This window comes from Rhinolophus sinicus, chromosome 16, assembly GCF_057876585.1.
Source record: "Rhinolophus sinicus isolate RSI-liver-muscle chromosome 16, RSI-T2T, whole genome shotgun sequence".
NCBI lineage: Eukaryota > Metazoa > Chordata > Mammalia > Chiroptera > Rhinolophidae > Rhinolophus > Rhinolophus sinicus.
The window spans coordinates 55,345,478-55,372,431 of NC_142516.1; the positions used below are offsets into that span (position 1 = coordinate 55,345,478).

At 36.1% G+C, this 26,954-nt stretch overlaps 1 protein-coding gene and 1 long non-coding RNA gene across 42 annotated transcripts in view; one reads left to right on the forward strand and one right to left on the reverse strand.

The window, feature by feature from the left end:
* Window positions 1-26,954, reverse strand: part of PTPRD (protein tyrosine phosphatase receptor type D) — a 2,065,421-nt gene that overhangs the window by 638,360 nt on the left and 1,400,107 nt on the right. The gene's annotated exons all lie outside the window — the stretch shown is intronic.
* LOC148755010 (uncharacterized) lies at window positions 1,418-25,191 on the forward strand. The gene is made up of 3 exons (XR_016019335.1): window positions 1,418-1,889; window positions 18,620-18,739; window positions 21,486-25,191. It is a non-coding gene; the product is annotated as an uncharacterized LOC148755010 (long non-coding RNA).

Here is a 26,954-nt window from a genome sequence, read left to right on the forward strand (position 1 = left end):
GACAAACAGGACAAATGTAATAGATGATTTCCACTAGAAGTCTCTAGCCCCCTTCTCCAAACAGACAAGAGAAGGTACAAAAGTAAGAACTTTTGCCTCAGTCACTGGGCACCCCCATTCAGGATCCCCTCCCATTCAGGAGCTCTGGCCCTGTGCTTGCAATAAGCTATTCTCTTTCTAAAAAAAAATCCTTGCCTCTCCTTGGTCCGTGTTTCCATTCTTCGGTCTCACGAGACATGATCCTGGCCCACACCCAGAAATTGCTGTCAGATCCTACCTCAAAACCTTGTACAAAAAATGACTTGAAATGGTTAAATGCATTGCAAATGTAGGGGATTCTTATTTGAGGTGGTCTTTTTGCTGAGCTTATGTAGAGTTCAGTAAGAAATAGAGATCGTCCACCACTGGGGTTGGCGTTTTCCTCACGTAAACTCATACACAGTGGGTACACTGTAGTCAGACTTTGGAGTCAGGTAAACTCATGTTCAACTTAATCTCTTATTTTACTGGCTCTCTATTCAGTGCCAGGTTATCCAGCTGCCAACACTCATCTGTAAATCGGGCTAGAAATAATACTTACCTCACAGGGCTGTTGTGAGAATCATCAGTGGGGAGTACAGGACATGAACACTATGTAATTAATATTATTGTTATTAGCAAAGAATAACTGCAATGTGCTGGAATATTCATGTGGTGCCTTTTTCTGCCCCACACAAGAACTTCTAGTGCCTGGTGAGTCTGAAATCTGGCCCAGAGGTATTCAGATTTTTCTCCTCTTAGCAGCTGGGACTTGTGGGGACCTGTAAGAGGACTGCTGTGACTTTGCAGTCCTTGGGATTTCATTCCTAGATGGCGAGCTCCCGCAGTGTGTGATGAGGCTGTTTTGCATCTCCCCAGTATTAGCATTCGTAGTGCCTAGAGTGGAGTCTGGCGTGTGGCCAGATGCTTAGTAAACACTTCAGCATGAATGAGAAAAGAAATCTTTGGCTTATGTAAGGACAAACAGCAACACAAAATATGAGTCTTCATTCTTTTTGTGGAAAAGAAGGAAAGAGCTATTCCTCTCCTCCCTTTTAGTCAGAATAGTTACTTTAGAAACTTGTACATTTAAGTTCTTTCTCTGTTTCTTAGAAATTTGTGATTTTTAGAAACTAAAGTAGCCTTTTGTTAACATCATGACCTGTGAATGCCTTTCTCCAGGACTTGGCAGCTATCGCTTTGAAATGTAAAGATCAAAGGAGGGACAGTGACTCTGTCCCAGTTTTTATGGGAAGGTAGGAGCCTAAATCTTGTGGGCCCCTTGCTCCAAGTTCTAAAACAACTTCTTGTCATAACATACAAGTCTCCCACCCCCATTCCTTTGGCATAAAGTCAATTAACTAAGATAGATGGTCATCCCAATTACCAAGTAAAGTTAGAATGAATGACATGAGACCCATGATGATATCAAGTCCCCTTAGTTGAAGACTATGTGTAGTTTATCTTGAAAACATATGTGGACAAAAAAAGGGCCACATACTAAATGTGACAAGCTCAGGGGAGGCCTGCATGGTGAGCCTGACAGACTCAGAGATCAAAAGTAACCACATAGGACGGTCTGAAGATAAACATTCCTAACTAAGAGCAGGTCATAATCAAGTCCTAGGCTTGTAGCTTCCTTGACAAAGGTCGATTTTTACCTAAGTGAGCCTGTCTATTGCCTTTCTGCATCTAAGCTAACATACCTTTGAAGTGTCAGAGTAATAATCGTTTTTTCCAGACTCCTCAAGGCCTAAGCCTGCATCAGAGCATGAGACCACAGAACCCCTCATTGTTATCTTGTTCCTCGCATTTGACCTCCATGTGCTGAAATGGAAATTAACTATCCTGTACTCACCAATGTAAAAGAGGTATGTGTTTCTCTATTTTCCCTTTTTTATCCAATACCAGCTATTTCCCCTATCCCCCACGTTGCTTTCTCCTGCCCTCATAATCTACCACCAATGAATTTCATGTGACCCTCCTTATGTCTCCTCCTTTTATTCTAATATATAAAATAAACTGCAGAACTGCCATTCTCTAGAGCATTTCTCAACCCGTTCAGGTTTCGCTTCCTGGCAATTGTCATCAGTTTGGCTCAAATAAACTCACAAGAATTCTCTATAGATATGGATGTTTCTTATGTTGACACATATAGGTAATAGAATGTATCTGCTGGGCTGAATCAAAGGGTGCATATCAAAGGGTGAATCACTGTGGATTGGCTCTGATGCATATCACATTCTAGTTTAACGCTTATTCAACAATAAGGGTGTTTTCTTTCTCTATTACCTTTGAGAAGAGGATTTATGGGTTGGCATAAGATTTTTCTGTGTTTGCTTGTTTTTAAATTATATTTCCTCTACACTTGCTCAGCAGAGCATCATGTTTCCCAGTCTAAATGGTATCTGATGACTACAGAGATAAAAAATGGCCTGCAGGAATTCATATCAAACTGACTCTTCTTTGCTCTGTATTGGGCAATAAGCTGCATTTTTCTAGGATCTTTCATTCAGAAGCCCAGGATTGTTACTATTAAATTGTGAATAGGCAGAACTGGAATTCTTGGCCCTTCTATCTGAAATAGATGCAAGCCCAGTTCCAAACCTAGTTAATAAATCTGTTGAACAGATAAAATAGGAAGCACTGAGAAGGTGTGAATCATGTTTACGCTTCCTAAGGAGGTAAGAATGTTCAAGACTAATGATGGCACTTTAAATGCTACTGTTCTTAACTATTTCTCTGTAACTACAAACATTCAATAAAATGCCTACCTCTTTTGAAACCTAACTAGGTTATTCTTCATTTGAGTGAGATTTAAGAGTTTCAAGTAATGAGGCACTAATAATGATGATTCCCCTTCTGCCATCCAAAGAAAATTTTAATTCACTAATCATAAATTTTCATTGGCCTCTAGCTAGTGTTGCCTTCATTACTTGCAGGTTTTCCAGAAATTAAAGATGCTTGGCAGTTTGTGAGAAAAGGGAATTTCCAGAGCTTTTTCTAAATAATGGATGAAATATTTAACGCTCTACTAAATAGAGGGGGAAAAATTAAGACAGCTTGACATAAATAAAATAAGCAAGTAAAAATATTGAGATAAAAGGAAAATGCTGAAAAAAAATAAAAGTCTGTTATAGCCAAACTGAATATATAAGGGGACATGACCACTAAATGTAATGCAGAATCCTGGATGAGATCCTGGAATAGAAAAAGGACATTAGGCACAAACTAAGGAAATCTGAATAAAGTATAGATTACAGTTAATAATAATACATCAATAGTAGTTCACTAATTGTAATGTAATTAAACGTACCATTCTAATATCAGATGTTAATAATAGGGTAAAGAAATTGTGAGGTATAGAAATTCTCTGGGAGGGGGGATAGACAAAGATGCTAGGTGAAAAGCCTAACAAATTTTGTTTGTCTTTATATTCCTAGGTGCAGCACAGTGTATACTAAATGAAAATTCTGTTTAATATTTATCCTCACGCCTCTCCTATTAGCCCCCATTTTCTATCCCTTCTGTCCTACAAATACACATCCCTCTCTGTTGATAAAATCCATGGCTCTTGGTGAAGCCTGCCCAAGTTTTGACAAGAAGTAAGCATAGGACGCAGCCTACACCAACAACTTGGGCCATTGGGTATTTTTTCATAGTTCAAAGAGCTGGGATGCTTCCAACTGTCCTTTAAAATGAAAGTTAAATTGGTTTAAACACTAATACACAAAGACTTACAGTCCCACAGTGAAATATGCAAGATTGTGTACTGGGTTAAAAATAAAATGTCATCTACACAATGGTAAGTCCCTTTAATAAACCTATTAATATCAGGAAGTAATTCATCCTATGCCTTGTATCAGGCATTAAATCTAGGCCAAGTCGGAACAAGAGAGCCTAACAATGTGCATCTCATCAGGACAAAATAAACTATGAATGTGGAGTTGGAGGGGATCTTAGAGACTATTTAGTCCAGCACCTGCATTTTATGGAGGCGTAAACTGAAACTTGGGAGGTTACCTGCTTTGTCAAAACTCCCAATCTTATAAGTTTATATGTCACTTCATCCCACAAAAGTTGGAGGACGGACTAAAATAGAATGAAAAAATAATATATAAATAATAGTTATTGTTCATGAACCTGACATTAACTTACTAAGTCTTATAAATAGGATAGGCTATTTCATTCAAGGGCAGAACATGCTTACATGTTATGACTTCAGAGCTCCAAAGAGAGTTTCCTTCTCTAAAAACTACTCTTCCAACTGTGAACTAGACTCAGATTTCTTTAGCAGTCATCACCAATTTTATTCCATATTTAAGGGCTTAAGGGAAAAGTTCTTGGAATGATTCATTTTGTCTTTCCCAGGTGGTAGACAGAAGCTGAACAGCAAAAATGGCCATAGGGAAATCAAAAGATCATTGGGGGATTAAGCATTAACATAGGTTAAGAAGATTGGAACAAGTTTGTTTTTTAAAAAATTAAGTTTATTGGGATGACATTTGTTAAAAAAAAAATTTACATAGGTTTCAAGTGTGCAATTCTTTTTCTTTTTAATTAAAGTTTATTGGGGTGACAATTGTTAGTAAAGTTACATAGATTTCAGGTGTACAATTCTGTAATACATCATCGATAAGTCCCATTGTGTGTTCACCACCCAGAGTCAGTTCTCCTTCCATCACCATATATTTGAGCCCCTTTACCCTCATCTACCACCCCTCTCCCTGCTTACCCTCTGGTAACCACTAAACTATTGTCTGTGTCTATGAGTATTTGTTTCTCATTCGTTTGTCTTGTGCTTTTGTTGTTTTTGTTTTATATATCACATATCAATTAAATCATATGGTTCTCTGCTTTTTCTGTCTGACTTATTTCACTTAGCATTATAAGCTCAAGATCTATCCATGTTGTCACAAATGATCGTATTTCATCTTTTCTTACCGCTGAATAGTATTCCATTGTGTATATATACCACAACTTCTTTATCAATTCATCTATCGAAGGACATTTTGGTTGTTTCCATATCTTGGCCACACTGTAAATAAAGCTGCAATGAACATTGGAGCACACGTGTCTTTATGTAAAATGTTTTCAGATTTTTTGGGTAGATACCCAGGAGAGGGATTGCTGGGTCATATGGTAATTCTATTCTTATTTTTTTGAGGAACCTCCATACTGGCCACACCAATCTATATTCCTACCAACAGTGTATGAGGGTTCCTTTTTCTCCACAGTCTCTCCAACATTTACAATTACTTGTCTGGAACAAATTTGCTTTTGACCAGGGCCAGTTTTGTAGGAGGACTGATTTTAGGGCACCTAGCAGCACAGCGAGAGGCAACATTGATCACTAGTTGACAACACAAGTAGGTACTTCGGAGGCAGATTCGCATGTGGTACTGTTTGGTTTAAGTTATGAAACTTTAGGAAAATGAATTAACCTTTCTGAGCCTTAATTTCATCATCTATAAAATGTAAATAACTTCAAAGAATTAGGTAGAGGATTCAAATTAATACACGCATACGAAGTTGGAAAGCCATAACAAATGCTAAAATCCATATTTTTCCCTTTCCTTTTCTCCATTCCCACTTCCTGTACCACATCTGAATACAAAATCCTGAAGACACACAATATTACCAAAGAGTCACAGGATGTAGTGTGAATAAAAGGTCAAAAAATAGTATGACTGGAAAGATAGAAATAAAATGAGAGGGCTCTGTACGTATGCTTGACAACAGATAAAGAGACAAGAGGAGAGATGGCCAGCTGGGTACAGAGCATAGAACAGTTTGGTCTAGGCTGGCTGGTCCATCTCCTTTCTGTACTCCCAGTTATATCCACTTTATTTTCTTCAGCAAATTCTTTTCCACTGTTCTTTTAATTCTCCCAGACGGGAATTACAGAGCCTGACAGCTATGGACACACTATTATATGTATGTCAACACTATTATAATTCTTTAAGTGGGACTAATTCAATGTTGGGTCAATGTATATAACTATATCCTTATTCTTATTTTAAAAGTTTTCCCCACCAGAAAGTAATTTTGAATCCCTACTGAGTGTCACATACTTTTTAGAAGTTTTGTTAATTTTCATGGGTCCTGATACAGAAAGATAATGGTGAGAAACTCTTACCTCTCCCAAAATATTGAAGTAGAAAATAAGGAACTAAGTTAAGATTGCTTTTTGAGAGTTAAACTATGAGCAAACATAAAGAACCCAAACACAACTATACAAATTCTATACAATGAGCTATATAAATGTATATCAATACAAAGCTATGTCTTAAACAGGCAGTAAAACCTCTAGGCTAAGGCCTAGCCTGGAACATAATTAAAGTTATTTACATATGTGGAAAGACTGTGTCCTCCAGAAGGAATGTGAGTTAGCAACAGAAAGACAGGATGAGGAGATACAAACTTTGGTAGTGAGTGAACCCCTACCCCACTTAAGGGATGGGGGCTCACTAGCACCAGACCCCTGTATCAAATCCATTCTACAGTTCTATTCCTGCTGTGAAGGCAGTTATACCTAAATGTTTATTTTGATAACTGTTACCATGTAATCTAAGAGTCCACGAAGTAAGGCCTGTGGGGACAATTACGGCCCACCAGCCTGTTTTGGTAAATAAAGTGCTTTGGAACACAGCCACGGCCATTTGTTTATGTACTGCCTGTGCTGCTTTCTGTTACAACACCAAAGTTGAAAAGTCACAGTTGTGGTTGAAACTGCATGATCTGCAAAGCCCGAAATATTTACCCTCTGGCCCTTTATGGAAAAACGTCTGCTGACCCCTGATATTTCAGCCAACTTGACTTGATTCCATGTTTACCAAACAACCTTTTTGTTCAATGTTGTTTGTTTGTTTATTCCTGTGCATTCTTTGTACTGGGAGAGAGAGAACTTACCTAATAGTAGTAAGTCAATCTGTTGAAAGCTCTACCTTTTTATCTGTTATGGGAGACCCTCTGGGTAAATAAGTTTATGTATCTGAGCTGTAAGCCATTGGATTGACCTGGTACCTAGCCCCAATGCATTGTCACTTAGGGTTGTTTGGAAGTCACCCATCGTCTCTGGGTAACTTTAGAACTTACAGTGCATCTTTTCCTTCTGATAGCATTTTTTGAATTCCTACTTTTCAGATGAGGAAGCTAAAATTCAGAGAGAGTAAGAAAGAAAACATATTTATCAGGCATCTACTCTGTGCTAAGCTCACAGCTGTTTCCTTTGTAATGGCATTTAATCTATACATACCCATGTAAGAGATATAAAAGTCAATTGTGTATTTTCACAGATGTAGAATGGGAGGCTTACAAAGGATAAGGACATATTAATTTGTTAGTAAAGCCAGAATTTGAAACCAGGTGCTCAGACTTTTCACACGATCTATACTGCCCGTCACAGTCTTCTGTCACTAGGCTTAAGAAAGCAACACCATATGCCTTCGTCTCTTCCTCCCACTGAGGTGTACTCTTGTTCTTTAATAAACACAGATTAAGTTAGAAAATCCTTGAGATTTTAAAGATGTAACATTTTAAAACAATTCCTGGATACTTATACCAGAGTACATAATCTTAGCCAGCTAATTTACATATTCACCCATGCTCTTGCATAAAAAAATTGGTGCCACCATGGCCTGATATTCATAAATAACAGTTCCTGAAAATTTTGTTTTCTTTTTTCCCCAAACTGATGTTATACTTGAAGTGGTTTAAATGATGCACTTTGAATGCATTGTGGCAAGGACGTATTTTAGAATTTCTAAAAGCTGAACAGAATGGGAGGTTATCTATAATATGAGCATAATCACAGTCATAATATCTGTTTAAAATAAAACACTGAAAAGAATTAAATGTTCCCTTCAAGCCAAACTCAAAGAAATTTTGACATAAAATAGACTTTGCAGTAAATTTGCAGTTGATGTTGCTTGCTGAGACCGATTCTTTAGGAGTTCAGAACCTCTGAAAAGTTTTTGGTTACTATTTGTTTTAGTTCTAAAAAAACCCAGCCATTAGAAATAGAGCTGGTCCCACCCTCTCACACAGCGGTTGTTCACCGCCCTGATTTTGATTTGTAAATGTTCCACCTGAGTGTATTTCTTGTCTTCTTATCGAGATTGAAAACTCTCAGATGGAAAATTATGTATCAATGACACTTAATGCGCTACTATTCAGATGGTGGGTGTATCATAAAAATATTTATCAATGCATCTATTTGTGTAAGATAGTATTTGTAACAGATAGATATAAATGGAACTATCTATATATGAAAATATTCAAAAAGAAAACTCTAACCCCTTTTTCCTAGTTCTTTCCTTCCTTTTTTTTTTTTTTTTGAAAGGGAACCAGAAATAAACCCCAAAGGGCCATGAACTCAAATGAGAAAATACATTGATGGTTAGAAGTTATTTGGAAAACATTAGTCTCAGAAGTTAACAGTGAAAGGCACCTCTGAGACCACCTAATTCAACCCTTTATACAAGTTGCATTCCATAGAGCCTAGAAACATTAAGTGATGAGCTCAAGGTCATAGGGGTTTTTGGTAGCAGAACTAGGAGGAACAATCAGAACTCCTGAATCTAAGTTAATTTGCTACTATACTGGCTGTCTAAGAAAAATAAACGTTTACATTTCCTTTAGAATTGCTTGAACAAAAAGTTTCCAAAATTCAAGAAAGTATTCTAGGTCTCCTTAGTCTTGACAGAAAAGGGACAATATATTTCTTAGAGGGTTGTTGGTGTAACGAAAACCCGATGTGTTCTGTCTTGAGCATGAATGAAGAGTTTATTGGCTCACGTAAACAAACTGTGCATGGTGCCGGCTATGGGTGAACAGACCTTGAGTCTCAAACACCATTGGGATCTCTCTTTCCATATCTCTCATCTTCACTCTTTCCTATATGTTGGTTTTGTCTTCTCAGGCTGGTTGTCTTTTTGAGGCCAGAATCAGAGCTTTAGGTAGCTCTAGTCTTCATTCTTACTGCCTCATAAATAATGAGGAAAAAGAACTCTTGGCCAGGATTAATAAGGAAAATCCTAGGGGAAAATGTGGATGGGTGCTAATAAACGTCTCTGGGTTGACCACTGTGGTTGAGAGGTTGATACTGGGATAACTCCAACTGGAGGCAACATGTACCAGGAGGCAGGCCAATAAGAAGGAAGCTCACCTCAAACTCACATTTATAGTCTAAGGGATGCTGGTTCCCCAAGGACTCAGGACTGATGTCACCAGAGTAAGGAGGGAAGATATGCTGGGCAGTCAAATCAGCAGACGTTGCACCAAAAGTTAGCATCACTAAAGACTCGCTAGAGAATATACTAGGCACTTGGCAATATTTTTAGCCTGCTTCGCATGTGGACCTCCTTCCTTCTCTTAGGGAAGCATGCATCTCATGAAACTTGGTGGGAGGCATAAGCCATTTTCTACTACCTATTTTGTAGAGAAGCTGAAAATGCCAGCTACTTGGTTTCCCAGCCTCCTTTGTAACTAAGAAACAGGAACCTGGCCTAGATTCAGCCAGTGTCCTGGATTTGGAGTCAGGACTTAGTGACGCCAACCAACAGTCAGCTGACAAGCAATCGCCGTCACGCTATCCAGTGCAGAGGCCGAACTACGGCCGCAGCAGCAGCCGCAGTGGATGCAAGCTGGGCATCAGCATTCAGGGGCTGGCAACAGTGGTACCCTAACAAGACAGGAATTGGAGCTTGAATTTGAAAGTGATCTTGCCTGTTACCCAACTTCCTTTGTTTCTGCACATTTTTGAGCCTGCTTTTCTAGCCCTCTTGGTGATACCGTGAACTCCCAGTAATTTGACAACACATTGATTCTCTGCTTAATCAATGCAGACTTGGTTTCTGCGGCTCCCAACAAAGGTAGATAGATAGTCATGTACTTAAGTACCCCAGCACCAGCAAACTCTGGAGGCTTCTTGTGTGGTTTGAGGAACTTAATACCTCTCCTCTTTGAGAAGTTTTGGTTAACAGCTTGCCCTGTACTAAGTATAGGCTATTTTTAATGCTTGATGTTACTTACATTGATCCACATTAAAGAATTCCAAAAGCGTATTTGCTAGTGTACGACATCCACAAGTAGACAGGTGTCATCATGGCTAAAGCCTGTGGAGTTCAGTATTCCTCTTGGATTTCTATATCAGGAAGACCTCAAAGTCACCATTACCTTCTCTGTTTTTCTCCTTCGGTTCTACAAAGGTAATGATGCCAATACATAGTTTACTTTCAGACTAAACTCTCAGGCACAACATGCCATCCCACCCTTGGAAGACAAATGTTCTGATTCCTAATTACTCAGAAGCTACAAGGAAAATGAGCAAGAAGAAAAACTAAAATCTTGTGATGAACTTTCGATGTAAAGTCAGAATGTAATTTAAATAAGAGCTAATATATTCCCTGAGAGGTTAGGTTAGTGGTATAACTGTGTACGTTAAATTGCCAAAAAGAACAATGAAGATTTAAAAGTTGCTTTTAATATAACAACATGCACTTCAAGTCTGTTTTTATAGTTTTAGGTGGAAAGTAAAATTTAGAGTAGAGTTGCCAAGGAATGACAGGAAACTGTTGCTAAGGCTAAATACCATCTGAAAATAGTCAACAGATCACTAAAGGATTTATTAATTTATCTTCTCTCTGGGCTGTGTTTGTTTGGAAAGAGGATGCACGTACACATGGTTGCTAAGGGTAGCTGTCACTGACCCCTGTTAATCTTCCACAAACATGTAAATATGCTGCTTGGCCCAGTGCTGTCGAGGACACTCACAGCAAACTGAGTGATATGTGATTTCTAACTGCCTCCTAGCAGTACATGAACTGTATGTGTGTTTCATCGCTCATTTTGTGAACACTAACAAGTTTAGGCATTTCTATCTCCTCCAGGGCAGGGCCAAGTGTAAAAAGAGTGACTGTCTAACTTAATAATAATGACACTGTTAAATAAATGCACACTTCAGAGAAGTAGATCTTACCTTGGAATTTATCGGAAGCTATCATGTCCTTACAAACTCACCATATAGAAACTTCAAGTCATTTTCCGCTGAAGGAGAATATACAGTAATTACTTTTTAAAACATGTCCTCCCAGCTTCTTCTCTTCTGCTATTTTCCAATTAGTTTTACTGGGAGCTAATTGTCTTTTAGAAGGAATGACTGGTATCTTTGAGCCTTGAGAATACCAATGGAATAGCTACTTTGAATATATTGTCATGATAGCTTATTAATAAGCACTACCTGAGATAGCACCGTTCCAACCATTTGCTGAGAAGTACCCAGGAAAATCACTTTGCTTATAAAACAGAATTAAGATAATCAACAGAAACAAGAAACAAATGGATTGAGTGAAGCCTCTTGATGACAGAAACTCAGCCAAGCCATTCAAAAAAATAATGCGAAAGAAACATGACTGTCATTTTCAACCAACTAACTAGACATGTTCTGTTTGGTCCAAATTAGGAGCATGAAATACACTCTACAACCTAGGGGATTTTAAAGCACTTAGATGAATCACAAGTGACATATGGGAGCTCATTAAAGGGAGGAGAAGTTATGAGCACCCAGGGGGCTTGCTGGAAATCAGAGCTTTTTAAAAAAGGCTTCAGGGGTCAGTCATACTGATTGGAGGATGCTCTTTATCTTCATTAAAAAATAATCTGTTTCTCTTTACCACTTCTCAGTTATCATTCTGTTTGAATGTTGGCCATTACTCCAAATTTTTAAGTAGGGAACGTATACTGCGTGTGGGTGGAAGGCTGTGATTTAATTGATTTTGATAGCAAATGATAAAAGCCATTGGAGAGTAAGACCTCAGTGTAGCTGGCCTCTGCTCTTCACCCCAACTTCAGGGTAACAGTTGAAGTTGCAGGAGCAAGGAAAGCCCATGGTTACTCCTATGTTATGAAAGCTATGTCTGTAAGCTGAGCTTTGAATGACACATTATTTCCTCTGTGCACCCCAATCTATTTTCTGCCTGACTAAGCTTATAAAATTCTGCATAAATTCTCCCTCTCAGCCTGTTCCATAATCCTGTGAACACATTGTCTTCCTGTTCATTCCTTCAGCCAGCAAGCACCAGCTGTTGGGTCCTGGAAACATTTTATGTTCAAAAAAAAAGTCAATGATCAGAAAGCTGTAAAACCTGCAAAATGCTTCAGATATGCAGATGCCTTAGGGAGGTGAATATTTGACCTGCACAAAAGAAATGATTAGGCTTCCATCAATCATTACACTCTGCTGAGATCGGTTTATCTGGATGGTTCTGCACAGTCTGTAAACTAATCCAGTTTTGTTTGTTATGTGCTAAAGAAAGGATAAACCCTGAGCTTAAAAGTATGAACAAAGATATAATTATCTTAACCTAGCACTCATGCTTTATTTTTATGTAAAAATGCCACAAACTTTATTATCTATATTTTTCAGCTTCAAAAGGGAAATAGAAGTCACTTGATAATGTCTAATTACTTGAATGCACACTTCATGCCTCAAATACACAGGAAAGTTGTTATAATTAGAAGTTATATAAATACATAGTTTACATAAGTTATAGCTAATTATTTAATTAAAATGCCAGTCTCTTTCTATCCTATAAGGAAAGATATCCTATAAAATGTAATTCAAACCATAGGTCAAGGTGGGAGAAGAGGTGTCTATGAAGTGTTTTTGAGAACTGAATAAATACTGTTTCCATTTGGTGACTTAATTCAGGATATATCTGGAAAAACAACTCATATCTACCCTCCAAATAGTTTGAATAAACATTTACGCACAATCTCTTACTAATGTCTTTCTATTCATTTTATTGATAATTTTTAGAGAAGATTAAAAAACAATCAAATAGATGATAGTACTCTATAATAGGGGTCATAAAGTGTTTTTCTTTAAAAGACAAGATAGTAAATGTTTTAGGCTATTCAGGACTTGAGGTCTCTTCTGCAATGATACAAGCAACTCCACAGATGTAGTGGGAAAGCAGCTGTGTGAGTGTATAAAACATAAGCACAGTTGTGTTTCAGTAAAACTAGTTACAAAACTTGGTGGCCTATGGACCATAATTTGTTATCCCCAGCTCTTTACCAAGCATCGAATGACCTGGAAAGAAACACTAGACATTATTACTATCCTCATGATAGATTACTATTGTTTTTTGTTTTTTTTTACTTCCTTTCAAAATCCAAGGTCTTAGTAGCTCTTCTCCAGGGACCTTCAATAGAGAATTAAGCCTGACTGTCCTAAGCATCCAGGGGGAGGAATGGGCAACGTCTTTCCTGTGCCTCTTTGGTAGTAACTTTGTACGACCCTTGAAAGAACTCAGAAAAGAGTCACTCAAATCATTTTCTATTGGGCTTTTCTCATGGAAGCCTAGCTGAGGAATGTGAGAAATGAGTATTTTATTAAAACTATCTTAGGCACCAAATATGCAGTTTTGGTTTGTAGTGGCTATTGGGGTACCGCTATTGGCATAATCATGTCAACCAACCTCTTCCATTTGGAGACAGAATGAAATTAACAGAAACATGTGTCTTCTATTTCTGGTTCACAGATTTGTTATTTCACTAGATTTAACAGGGATGTTAAATATAAAAAGCATAACTTCAAAGTGGAGCTTATGGGATACAGAGGTTGCGAAGGGGAATAAGGGCATTTTAAAAAGTGATAATGTTATAATCAAAGGTTCCAGTGTTGATTTACTGGTAGTGTTCCAGTGTTGACTATGGTGAGTGGGCATTTGAATGGTGATATGAATGTGAGGGGCATTGTAGGGGGTGCGGGGTGTTAGAGGTATGCCTCAGGAACTTACAGGCAGGCCCTACCTCCCTAGTGAAAGGAGAAGAAAGCCTGATAAAATCATAAGGCCCCATTCCTAGGCTAATGGTGCTCTATGGTCATTCAAGTACTGCTTTGGATTGATTTAAAACAATAGTCCTATTTTTAAAGATTATGGCTGCCAATCATTAACATAGCCTCTACTCAAAACGAAAGACCTCAGGATTTTGAGATTGGCGATGACTTGGTTCCTGACATCTTGGGGGTTGGGAATATCTTTGTGAAGCCACCTGGAAATGGAAAGTTCCTATGTCACTTTCCATTTTAATCTAGGATGTAGCAAGATGTGCTATGAGGCTTTGCAATGTGAAGGCAGTCACACTGCGCTGGGAGCAGAAGACATGGCTGCCTGGCCCTAGCGTCGTCACTTAGCATCTGTGGATACTCATGCAATTCATTGGCTCACTAAGTCTTAATTTCCTCATCTCCAAAGCTATGAAAAAAGTATTGTCCTGCCACAGGAAATAGGTGTGAATGACATACCATCTTTGAAAACGTCTTCCCTTTAGCATTATGTATCAATGAAACCAAAGGGTCATAACACCGAAAAGTAGCTGAGTATACAGCTTCATTTTGGAAATAAAGGCAGTGAAGTCCAGAAGTGTTTATTCATACAGTTAACAGAAAATGATAGAGCCTGTCCTTGAACCATGGATTTTTCCTTTTTCCAATTTTACTATGTAGTCTCCCAACACTCAAATATAATTAATGCCCCTAAATACCAAGGATAAAATGGTTAGTATTTGAAAATACTAAAACAAACATTAGATCAATTATACAGAATTCATTCATAGGCACTACTTTTAATTTTTTCGAATACAGGTGATCTGTCCTTCTGATTCCTAACTAGGACATTTTTCTATGCTATTGTCAAAGTCATTCTTTGTATATGTTCAGTATTTAACAAATACTAAGGGGCCATAAAGAAAACTATTATGAAATGATATAATAAATTTACAAGGTGTAAAAGTTTTATAGTTTTTTTTATTTGTTTTTGTTTTTAAGCATAAAGGGAATTTATTTAAAATAGAACCCATGTTATTAATAGGGAAGCTTCACCAATATGCATTGCCTGAAATGTTTCATTATGCAGTACAGCATGTTTATTCAGGTGAAAGTATACAGAATGTTGCATATCTCTAAATACATTGATCTAAATGCAAATGCAGTTAAATGCAAAATCCAACCTTGGTGTCATCTGGTTTTACATCCTGCCACCAAAATTTAGATGTATTCTTTTTTCATTTCTTAACATAGAAATTCAGAAATCAATGGCAATTCTAGGAAAAACTTGTAAAAATAGAGATAGAACATTTGAAATTCATATGCCCAAATCATTCAGAAAGTTTTCTGTGCAAGTATAGAATATAAATTAATGTTTAAGTTGTGACATGATCATTAGTAAAAAAAAAGAAAGATTTTTATAGCTTCTCAATATCACATTTATAGAGAATTTAAAGGTAAAAGAAGGGCAAAGGACTTCAGAACTTTATTTCACCCAGTTGTAAAACTCATGAAGGTGTTTTCTACCAAATGCATTCAAATCACATTATTTTGGGGTAAGTTGTACACACACACTCAAGAGGTAACGGATATATTCTCTCTTCTAAGCCTACCTAATAAAAACTATATATTCCCCATCTCATTGCTCTATTGCCACAAAATAATATCATAATGAATCGAAAATAAACACATCAAATTTGCAACCTGGGCATGGGAATTAAATACAATGATCTCATTTTATAAATATGAATACTGAGGTCCAGTAAGCCGAAATGAGTTGTCTATGACCCTAGAGTGAATCCAAGATCGGAACCCACATATTTGGTGTCCCAACCCACTGTTCATTGGACTATACTGCACACATATACAGAAAGCTCTAAAGCAGACACTGCCTCCTTTATTTACACTTCCTTTGGAAGTTGGGTTAGTAACTTTATGCCACTGGAGGCATGTTTCTTTCATGGCAATACAAAGTAATCTTGTTAGTCAGAATGAAGTAATACTGGAAAGGAATAGGGACTTTCTCGCCAGCTGGCTGAATGTGTCTGCCATCTCTCCACTAACTGTCTATAGCAAATAATTTTACTGACTGGAAATTTCTGGCTAACTTATTGATGTAATGAGCTAAGTGTCCTTTAAAGTAATTTTACACAGTGAATGACATTTTCCAATTGGAAAAACACAGTATCAAGAAGTATTTTCTATTTGCTAAGAGAGTAGATCTTAAATGTTTTCATTACACACCTACACACACACACGCACACACACACACGCACACACACACACACACAGTGTGTGGTAACTCTATGAGATGATGAATATGTTAATTAACCTGATTGTGGTAATCATTTCACAATACATATGTACATATATTAAATCATCACATTGTGCACCCTAAATATATACAACTTTCTTTGTCAATTATACCTCAATAAAGATTGGAAGAAATTAAAAAATATACGTATTTCCTATAGAACAATAAGCTGTATATCTTAGGTGTATGTGTACAACCTAAATATATGACATTTTGTGTTTTGAAGAACAGTATCATGTACTAGGTTGAATGCTTTATAAAATGTTTGTATAGCAGTAATTTCATAATTTTTAACATACGAGGTGTGTTAAAACATACGGTGAATGTTTAAATAAAAAAACATTACAGTAAAAGACACATTGCCATTAATCCCCTTCAAAGCACTCCCCCTCGCTTCTACAACACTTATCCCATCATTCTTGCCACTTTATGAAGCAGTTCTGGAAGTCCTCTTTTGTGAGTGTCTTTAGTTGCACTGTCATGGCTGCCTCGATGTTCTGAATCATTTTGACTTTGGGGAAGAGCCAGAAGTCACGTGGTGCCAGATCTGGTGACTAAGGTGGATGAAGACAAACTGCAATGTTTTTATTTGACAGAAACTGCTGTACTCCAGAAGCAATGTGTGACACGGAGTGTTGTCATGATGGAGGATGAAGTAAAGGCACTCACGAAAGAGGACTTCCAGAACTGCTTCAGAAAGTGACAAGAAAGATGGGATAAGTGTGTTCAAAGTGAAGGGGAGTATTTTGAGGGGAGTTAATGGCAATGTGTCTTTTACTGTAATATTTTTTTTTTTATTTGAACATTCACTGTATCTTTTGGTCACACCTCACAATAGTATATAACATGGTGGGTTAGATTACTGGATCTGGTCACAGAGGGCTTGAGGTCAAATTCTGGTTTTACCTCTTAGAACTGCTACATAGCTAGGGCTAGTAAGAGACAATCCTTATAAAAGTTGAGTGTTAGTGCTAGTCATACACTAAGTGCTGAATAAATGCTAGATGTTATGATAGTTGATGATTATGATGAAGATGACTGTCTAGTTTGGACTGCTGTAATAGACTGGGTGGCTTCAACAACAAATTTATTTCTTACAGTTCTGGAGGCTGGAAAGTCCACAGTCAAGGTATTGGATGATTCAGTGTATGATGGGGGACTACTTCTTGGTTCATAGATGGCTGTCACCTTGCTATGTCCTCACATGGAGTAAAGAAAGCTAGGGAGCTCTCTGAGGTCTCTATTATAAGGGTGCTAAGAGCATTCCTAAGGGTTCTACCCTCATGGCTTAATTAACTCCCAAAGGCCTTGTCTCCTAATATCATCACATTGGGGTGTAGGATTGTAACATATAAATATTGGGAGGGACACAAACATTCAGTCCATGACAATGATGATGATGATGATGATATCTGCTTTGCACAACTAATGGGTTTGGAGAGTTGACGTGTTTAGAATGTCATGAATACCATGATTACAGAAAAATGAAGACAGTTATACAAAATTAACTTGGGTTATGCGGTGAATAGAAATTGAAGGTTACTGAAAATGTTGATTAATGGGCTAGGTCTATTGTTAGATTGGGTTTGAAAAGTAATTCTAAAGCATTCATGGTATAATTATTTGTTATGGATTGAAGCTAACATGTAACTTGCTAGCTAGACAATTTCTATAAAGGACATGCAATCAGAAAGGATCTTCTGATAATTTCTTTATTAAAAGATTAATATTACTCATAAAGTTAATATTATAATCAAAAAGACAGATTTTTTTTCTTTTTCCCCCTTAAGCTCAAACAACAAGAACAATGATAAAAATTAAGCTACTAGATCATGTATTGAGCAGCCAGCACACATGCTAAATGTTCCAGACATTGTGGGAAGCATTTATATGCATCATCTCATTTAATCCACCTAGGAGGGGAATTCTGTCATTATCTCGATTTTACATAATGTCAAGTTGAAGCTCACAGGAGTTAAATAATGTCCCTGTTGTTATAAAGCTAATACATGAGGACTTCAATATACTGAGACAATGCTACCTTGTTCAACTTTAAAGAGTTTAGCCAAAGTGTCTGTCAAAGTCTATGAGGTCTCCCTAGGAACTGTACAATATGTTGATAAAATTCAGTAAGCACTTTTTGAAAAAAATAAAAATTTGAACTAGCAGATGTAAAATATTATGGCTTTGACTAGTGATCTTTTGTGATCCCTTCTAAACTGGGGCTTCATGATTTGCTAGGTCATGACTTGTCATAAGTCCATGGAAAGAGTCTTTGCCACGGACTGGAGAACATAGGCCAACGATCAGATTGATGTTGACTCCTGATGTTCTCTTATCCTGTCATTTAGGAGCTTCTGTGAAGCAGGCTCCGACTTCGTTTTGAGTTTGGTAATATTCACTATTACAGGCATGCATTTTTAAACTGTGCCTAACTTTATTGCGCTTCACAGATACTGCATTTTTTACAAATTGACAGCAAGTCCCTCCACCAGCAAACAGTTTACCACTCCCTTTATTGCGATACTCGCTTTATTGTAGTGGTCTGGACCTGAACCCAGAATGTCTCTGAGGTATGCCTTTATATTTTAGCTCACTCAAACATGCATTTATTTATTACATGCTAATGTGTTTGCCATTGTTATGTGATCTGGTCAATCATAGGTCAGTAACTAGATCTTGGCCTATGGAGAGATCTGTAGGACAGGCAGGATGGAAAGAAGGTGATTTCAAGATATTGTATTACATATGTGTACACTGCTGGAGTCGGGTAAAGGGAATGCAAAGGAGGAGAATGGAGAAAGTGTGCTGAAAGAGATGATCCCTGAACTGAGTCTTGATGTGTGATCAGGCAAATGCATATAAACATGATTTGCAATCTCAACTATTAATAAAAAAACAGGAAAATGAAGTAGTTGACAATGTTAAATACATTCAAGTATCAGAACCTGTCATACATTGTTGGTAAGAATAGACTTTGGTGTATATATGTTGAAGAGCAATTTGTCAATATCCAATAAAATTGCTGATGTCAATATGTGATAATTTTTTTAGGTATATATCTAAATAAAGTTTCACTTGTGTGTCCAAGAAAACATGTATAAAAATATTCACTACAGCATTGTCTATAAGAGCCTCAAAATAGAACAACATTAGTGTTCATCAATAGGTAGATAGATAATAAAAGTGTGGTACATCCACACTGTGGAACACAATACTCAACTTCAAAGTGATAGATCTATATATCTAACAATGACAAATATAAAAACCATAATATTGAATAAAACGTGCAGAATGACAAATACAGTGTAATGCAATTTACGTAAAATTAAAACACATTATCAGTGTTGTATTACACTGATTGTTGTATAGTATTGTGTGTGTGTATGTGTGTGTGTGCACGCGCGCACGCAATAATAAAAATTGTAAGAACAGACAACTTTATAGCAGTAATTGCCTCTCAGGTGGAGGAAGGACAATTGAATGAAAACTAGAGTTCTAAGTAGAGTTGAATCTAATTTGTGGTGTTTATGTCCTTTACTTAAAAAACAGAGAGAACAAGAATGTGAAAACAAAAAACAAAAAACAAAAAAACAACTAAAGTTTGCTGTGTTCTAAAAACCTAAACTGTGTTTAGAAACATAACTCAAAATGAAATGAAATACACAGGAAAACAGAATGAGTCAAGAACATGATGGATGAAGTATCGAAAAGAGTTGAAATTGTGGGAAGGAAGGTATCCAGGCGGTGGGAATTGTCTGGGCAAACACACAGAGGTGTGAAAGAGGCTGTTATGCTTAGAGGATGCATAATTCACTACAGCAGAATGAAGCATAAAGTAGGCAGAAAGTGGCAGGATAAAAAATTTGATAGGTAAATAGACTATGGAAAGCTTTACAGGCCAAGTTAAGGTACTTGGATTTTATCTGTAAGTGTTGGGAAGCCTTTGGAGATTTTAAGGAAGGAAATAATTATTAGATTATGTGTTTCTGGTAGATCTCACAGATGGCTGCTTGAGGGTGGTTTTTGAGGGTATAAGAGTTACATTAGAGTTTCCAGAGAAACAGAACCAAACGGGTGTGGATAGATGAGAGAGAGAGAGAGGGGGAGAGGGAGAGGGAGAGGGAGAGAGAGAGAGAGAGAGAGAGAGAGAGAGAGAGAGAGAGAGAGAGAGAGAGAGAATAGACAGATATTTAGTTTAGGGAACTGGCTCATAAAATTATGGAGATTGACAAGTCCAAATAAATAGGGTACACCATCAGGCTAGAAACCCAGAGAAGAGGACCGTTGATACTGTAGTTCAAGTCCAAAGGCCATCAGTATGGAAAGTTGGGGAAGAGCCAATGCTGCAGTTCAAGCTTGAGGTCATCTGCTGACAGAATCTTTCTTACTCAGGGAGGTCAATCTTTTTGTTGTATTCAGACCTTCAACTACTGTGTTTCCTCAAAAATAAGACCTAGCCAGACTATCAGCTCTAATGCGTCTTTTGGGTAAAAAATTAATATAAGACCCAGTATTATATTATATTATATTATATTATATTATATTATATTATATTATATATTATATTATTATTATATTACATTATATTAGGCCCGTTCTTATAGTAAAATAAGACTGGGTCTTATATTAATTTTTGCTCCAAAAGACACATCAGAGCTGATGGTCTGGCTAGGTCTTATTTTTGGGAAAACATGGTAATTAGAGAAGGTCCGTCCACATAACTAGGTCTATATTCTTTACTTAAAATCTACCAAATTAAATTTTAATCCCATGCAAAACATCATCATATTAACATCCAGAACAATGTTTGATCAAATATCTGGGCACTGTGGCCCAGCCAGATTGAAAATCAAAATTAACCATCACAAGAGTGGAGGCAGGAGACTAATTGGAAAGAATAACTGCAATAGTCTAATTCTAATTCAGAGCCTCAGAACATAGTAAAAGTGCAATACATATTAGTTCATTTGAGTTGATTCAGTAGTGATTTAAAAAAAAGTCTGACAAATTTGTTTGCATATATGTATATGTACATAAACAAATGCATATACATACATGTATGTATATAGGTCCATGTACCTATATGTGCCATAAAAGTTAATAAGCAGACTACACATTCTCAGTCAATGAGGGCTCATCAGTATCATTCAGAGAATATTCTGCAGGTTGTTTATTCTGATGGGCTTCTCCCTGTGCCTTTTGTTTAGTATTCTGGTGAATAGTTTTGATTCATAATGTTTGAAAAAATGTACTACTGCTGGACCTCCCCACAATGACTAAATGTTGAGTACTAAATGGAAATTAACTCTTCTCTAGATCTATAGGCCTCAATAATCAGAAAAATCTGCCAAGAAGATAAAACATCTGTTGAGTGCACCACTGTACTGACCACAAGAGAGCTAACTGTTTAAGGAGTAACATACGTGTGAGAGAAGGTGAAAATCTGTTAATACCTTCATGGATGCTCAGAAATATCATGTGCCTCATCATAAGAAATACAAAGAGCTTTTAAAGTCCATCCTTGAATGATGCAAAACTGCCACAAGAATATTTTGAGACAGTTGCAATTGACCTTGAAGTTTAGTTCCTGCAAGAACATGCCCGACAGGTTGTCAGTGTGAAGTAAGTGCTGACTGCCCACCATGCAGATTTGAATTTCTCATCTCCCCAAGGGAATTGTTAACATGGTCATTCTCAGTGTTCATTCCTCAGTTCTTTTTCAGTATGAATTAAATATCCTTTATGAAAAATTTATGCCAATGAACAGAAGTTCATTGCTTCCAAGGACAGAAGTTTAATGCTTCCAAAGAGCACTTTATTTTCTTACTGGACAAGTAGTGCTCTTGAGATTTTAGGCTGAATGAAGTTTATACTTACAGAAATTTCAGTGGAACTCAATCTTCTCTACCACCATTGCCAAGTTTCTGTACTTTGGATAGAGCTATGCACTTCATTGCATTTCTTTCTTCATTATTATTTATTTGACAATGCAAATGTATTTATGAAATCACGTTTGTTATATCATCGATTTTTACAAAAACAGATTTGTAGTATGTATGTTGGAAGTAAAATATATGTCAGGATGATGTTTCTATTGACTGCAATACTGATCTGTTTCAGGGAGTTCTGTGTACACTTCCTCCACCATTTACTAACTTGGTGATCTTGGGTAGATCACTTATACTTTCACACCCTCAGTTTAATATTTGCTATTTCCTCACAAGGCATCTGTTATAAAGTGGTTGTAATGATTAATGGTCATGAAAAGTCTTCATAAACCTTAAAGAGCTATACTACAAATACAGTTAGCATTATGGATGGTAATCTGATTACAGAAAACAGAGGATCATATATTAAAGCATATTTTTTCCTCAGTATATCAATGAACAAATTAAAATTCATTCAAAAGATTATGCTGCCATAGAGTTAAAAGCAGTCTGTTCTTCTAGGGACTGGCAATATTGGCAATATCCCCTCCCTGCCTCCCCACCCTATCAGAGTATATTTGAGCTGAAAGGGACTTTGGAGAACATCCAATTCTGTGCCCTCAGTATCCTCCCTCTCCCATTTTACCATAATGTAAAATTTAATGTGAACATAAAATAAAACTTTCTAGATGGTTTAAATGGATTTCACTTTGAAAACTACATGTTAAAATATATTTAGATTCTACTAGGACACAAGTGAAGCCTGAAATTTTAGATTCAAGAATAAGAATCAAACTTCCTAAGGGATTTTTTGGTAAGTGAAGAATGAAAAGGATTAAAAGAGGAAGTTGTTGGGTATATCTGACATGTTTCTGTAATGATGCCTGGTAAAGTGTGTCCACATAAAAAAGATATATGACCACTATCGAACAACGTCAGAAAAGTGTAAAGGTGAATGAAGCTGTAGAGAATGTGGAGAACATCATTGAAATTCCTAATTCTCTGTTACCTGAGAGCTGACATAGATTAAACGCTTAATTCCAACCTTTTCCTACTGACACCAAGCCTACTATTCTGAGTTGCTATTACCCATAATTAGTCAAGGTGTAGGAAAGAAATGGGAAATAATTATATTAACTTAAGTGAGATATGATTAGGGGTGTAAATATTTTATTAAAAAATAATCACTGACTGCATTCTTAAGGCAAAAACAGTTTCTACTATTCACATCCTCCTTTACTGTAGGATTTCTTAACATTTACACAGGTTTTAATTCCCAATTATTTACAAAACTATCCAAAAATGAAGTTATAAGAAAAAAGAAATTCTCAGGACTCTTTAAACATATATTGTCTACTTCACCATGTTGGGAAAGAGAAATGTTGCAAATAAATACTTAAATATTGAGAATGGAATATAAAGGGACATATTGCATAAATTATATAAATGTCTAATCACTATGCTGTACATCTGAAACTAATGTAAAATAATGTTGAATGTCAACTGTAACTGAAAAAAAAAGAAAAAGATGCTCATCCATTCAAATAAATAAATAAATAAATAAAATTGCAAATCTCACCTAAGATCATATATATATGAATGAAGGGGCAACTAGGGCTTGCACTCATGACTAGTTTTTTAGCAATATGTTTTATGACGAAGTCACAAAATTTACCCATCAACTAAGAGAAATTAATTAGAATGCAGCAGTATCCTATGCAATATTATAGTACATGAAGCATAAAAGGAACAGTGTTATTATTCTCTTTTGGTTCTGATTGGTATGGACCCAGGTTGGACTAGCCAAATCTCTTGGAGAGATACTTTAGAAGATAATTTTTATATAACACTATGGGCCAGAGAAATGTTATAAGGAATGTTCCTTCAAGAAAGGGGAAAGGGAATCAAAGTTAGAGGAGTTGTGAAAGAACAAGTCATAAGTAATGACTGGCAGTGAGGTTAATTTTGAAACAAGTACACTGCTCCCTCTGAAGATGGAGCAAAGGAGGAGAGAATGAGAAAGGATATGTAATGGATTTATAGTGGAAATAAAGATGAGTGCACCCAATGTTTTCCTTTGCAGCAGAGGGCATCTGATGGAACTTAGGCCATAGAACTTCAATCTTCTCAGTAATGAGTGGCTCTTATGCTTCGGGGGAAGAGATAAGGAAAGACATGGTGGCCCTGGGAGCACTGACACAATTTGGAACAGTGGCTGTGAGTCATATAACATGGAGGAAATATAAAGAGAGAATAAATAGGGTGCTGGAGAGCTCTGAGGCCCAGTCGAGGTTAGAAATCATTGAGAAGGTATGTTTTCACTAGTTAGAAAGGAAAGAAAATATTCACTGCAGGTAGCTAGTGTGGGCAGTATTGAAATGATCTATAGTCAGGTCTAAACCAGATAAGAAATAAGTTACACCAGATAAAGCCTCAGAGCTTCTGAGACCAGTGAGAGGTTTTATAAGGAATGGGAACTATGAGACAGAGGGCAGTTCAAGCTATGGATATAGACAGAGAAAAGGAGCTCTGGCCACAGTAAATTAAATTAGATATCAATAACAAAAAGGAAAAAAAACAAAACAAAACAGAGAATAACCCACCTAAAAAGAACTCTCAATGAACACATCTGGAAACCTGAAAACAGAATGATAAAAATGCAATATATAAAAAGTTGTCAGATGCAAACACCACTCTTAGAAGAAAATTTATGTCCTTAAATACATTTATTAGAAAAAAAAAGAAGGAAGAAAATTAACGATGTCAGTGAGGTAGAAAAAAATCGGTAAGTTAGAAGAACAGGATATGATTTTGTATATACAAAAAGGAAACATTAATTAATAAATTAATTTAGCAAGGTTCTTGAATATAAGGTAAATATACAAAATCAATCATATTTCTAACAAATAGAAAATAAAATAATATAGAAACTATTCATGCAAAGCAATTTTAAGTACATAAGAACAAATCCAATACAATATATAGGACCTCTACATGTAAAGCATAAAATATTTTTTGAGAGAAATTGAGTATTTAAATAAATAAAGGGGCACACCATTGTTACAGATTGAAAAATTCAATATTGTGAAAATTTCAACTTTCTCCAGGCTGTTTTATAAATTTAATGTAATCCCAATAAAATATAAATATTTGTGTGTTTCTTTGTTGTGTGTGTTATTGGAACTTGACAAGCTGACTTTAAAATTTATATGGCAGAGAAAGAAATATACTGTATGATTTCACTTATATGTGGAATCTAAAGTACAAAATAAATGAACAAACAAAACAGAAACAGACTCAAAGATACAGAGAATTGAGGGTTGCCAGATGGGAGGGGTTGGGACATTGTGTGAAAAAAAGTAAAGGGATTAAGAAGTACAAATTGGTAGTTATAAAATAGTCATGGGGATATAAAGTACAGCTTAGGGAATAAAATCTATAATATTGTAATAACCATGTATGGTGCCAGGTGGGTACTAGACTAATTGGGGGGATTACTTCATAAATTATAAAAATGTCTAACCACTATGCTGTACACCTGTTCACCTGAAACTCATATAAAATAATATTGAAAGTCAATTGTAATTGAAAAATAAAAAAACTAAAAAAAAAAAAAATGAAATTTACATGGAAATGCAATGGACAATAATAGCTAAAATATTCTTGAAGGCGAATAATGACAGGAGGAGAATTTTATCAGATATTAAGAGCTATTTTAAAACTATATTAACTAAAACTGTTTGACGTTCTTCTATGGATAGAAACATTGACCAATGGAACATAATAGAGGCCAGTAAGAGACCCATGCACATACAGATACTTGATTTATGACAAAGGTGTGCAGCAGTAATGGAGAAAGGAAGGTCTTTATAATAAGTTAATTTTGACCCCTACCTCCCATTATAAAATAATCATTTCCAGAAGAATTTTATGTCATAATGTTAAAGACAAAATAAATATAGAATATATATATGAGAATAATTTTATAACCTTGGAGTAGAAGAAAAAAATCATAAACACAAAATACATAAAAATTATAAAAGTGCATAAAAGATACATAAAATACAAAAATATATAGACGTTTTAGATAAATCAGATGTTATAATATTGTGACTTTCTATCACCCAAAGAAGTTAAGAACATTGAAAAGGAAAGCTACAGGCTCAGAGAAGATATTTTTAACACTTGTAACAAAGAGACTATACAGATCTAGGAATCATTAAGAAAAGATAGCTCATCTAATAGGAAAAAAAACAACAACAAAAAAAACGGGCAAGATATTTAAACAGATAATTAAAAGAGGATATTCAAGTCGCTGATAAACATATGAAGAAGCACTCAATTTCATTATTAATCAGAGAAATCACACGGACTCACTTGTTATAATGGAGAAAATGAAAATAGTTGACATATCATGTGTTGTATGTGTTGGTGAGTATTGGAACAATTAAAATGTTTATAAAAAACACAATGGGAAAACTAAATAACAGAATAGTCCTACCATGTAATCCTATTCAGCAATAAAAATGAACAAACTACAGCTACTTGCAACACTGTGAAATCTGATACACATGTTAAAAAAGAAGCCAAATACAAAAGAATGCATACATTTCCTAAAGTTTACGTATAAACTTTATATAAAGTTCAAAACTAAGCGTAACTTAAGTCTCCTGTTAGAAGTTAGGAGAGTGGATACTTTTAGGGAGGAGAGGGAAGGGTAATTGAAAGGGGACAAAAGAAAGGCTTTTAGCTTAGGGGCTGTGTTCTATTTCTAGAGCAGGATGGTGATGACATAGGTTATTCACTTTGTAAAAATTCTTTTATCTATAAGTATGTTTTGTGCACTTTTCTACACGGG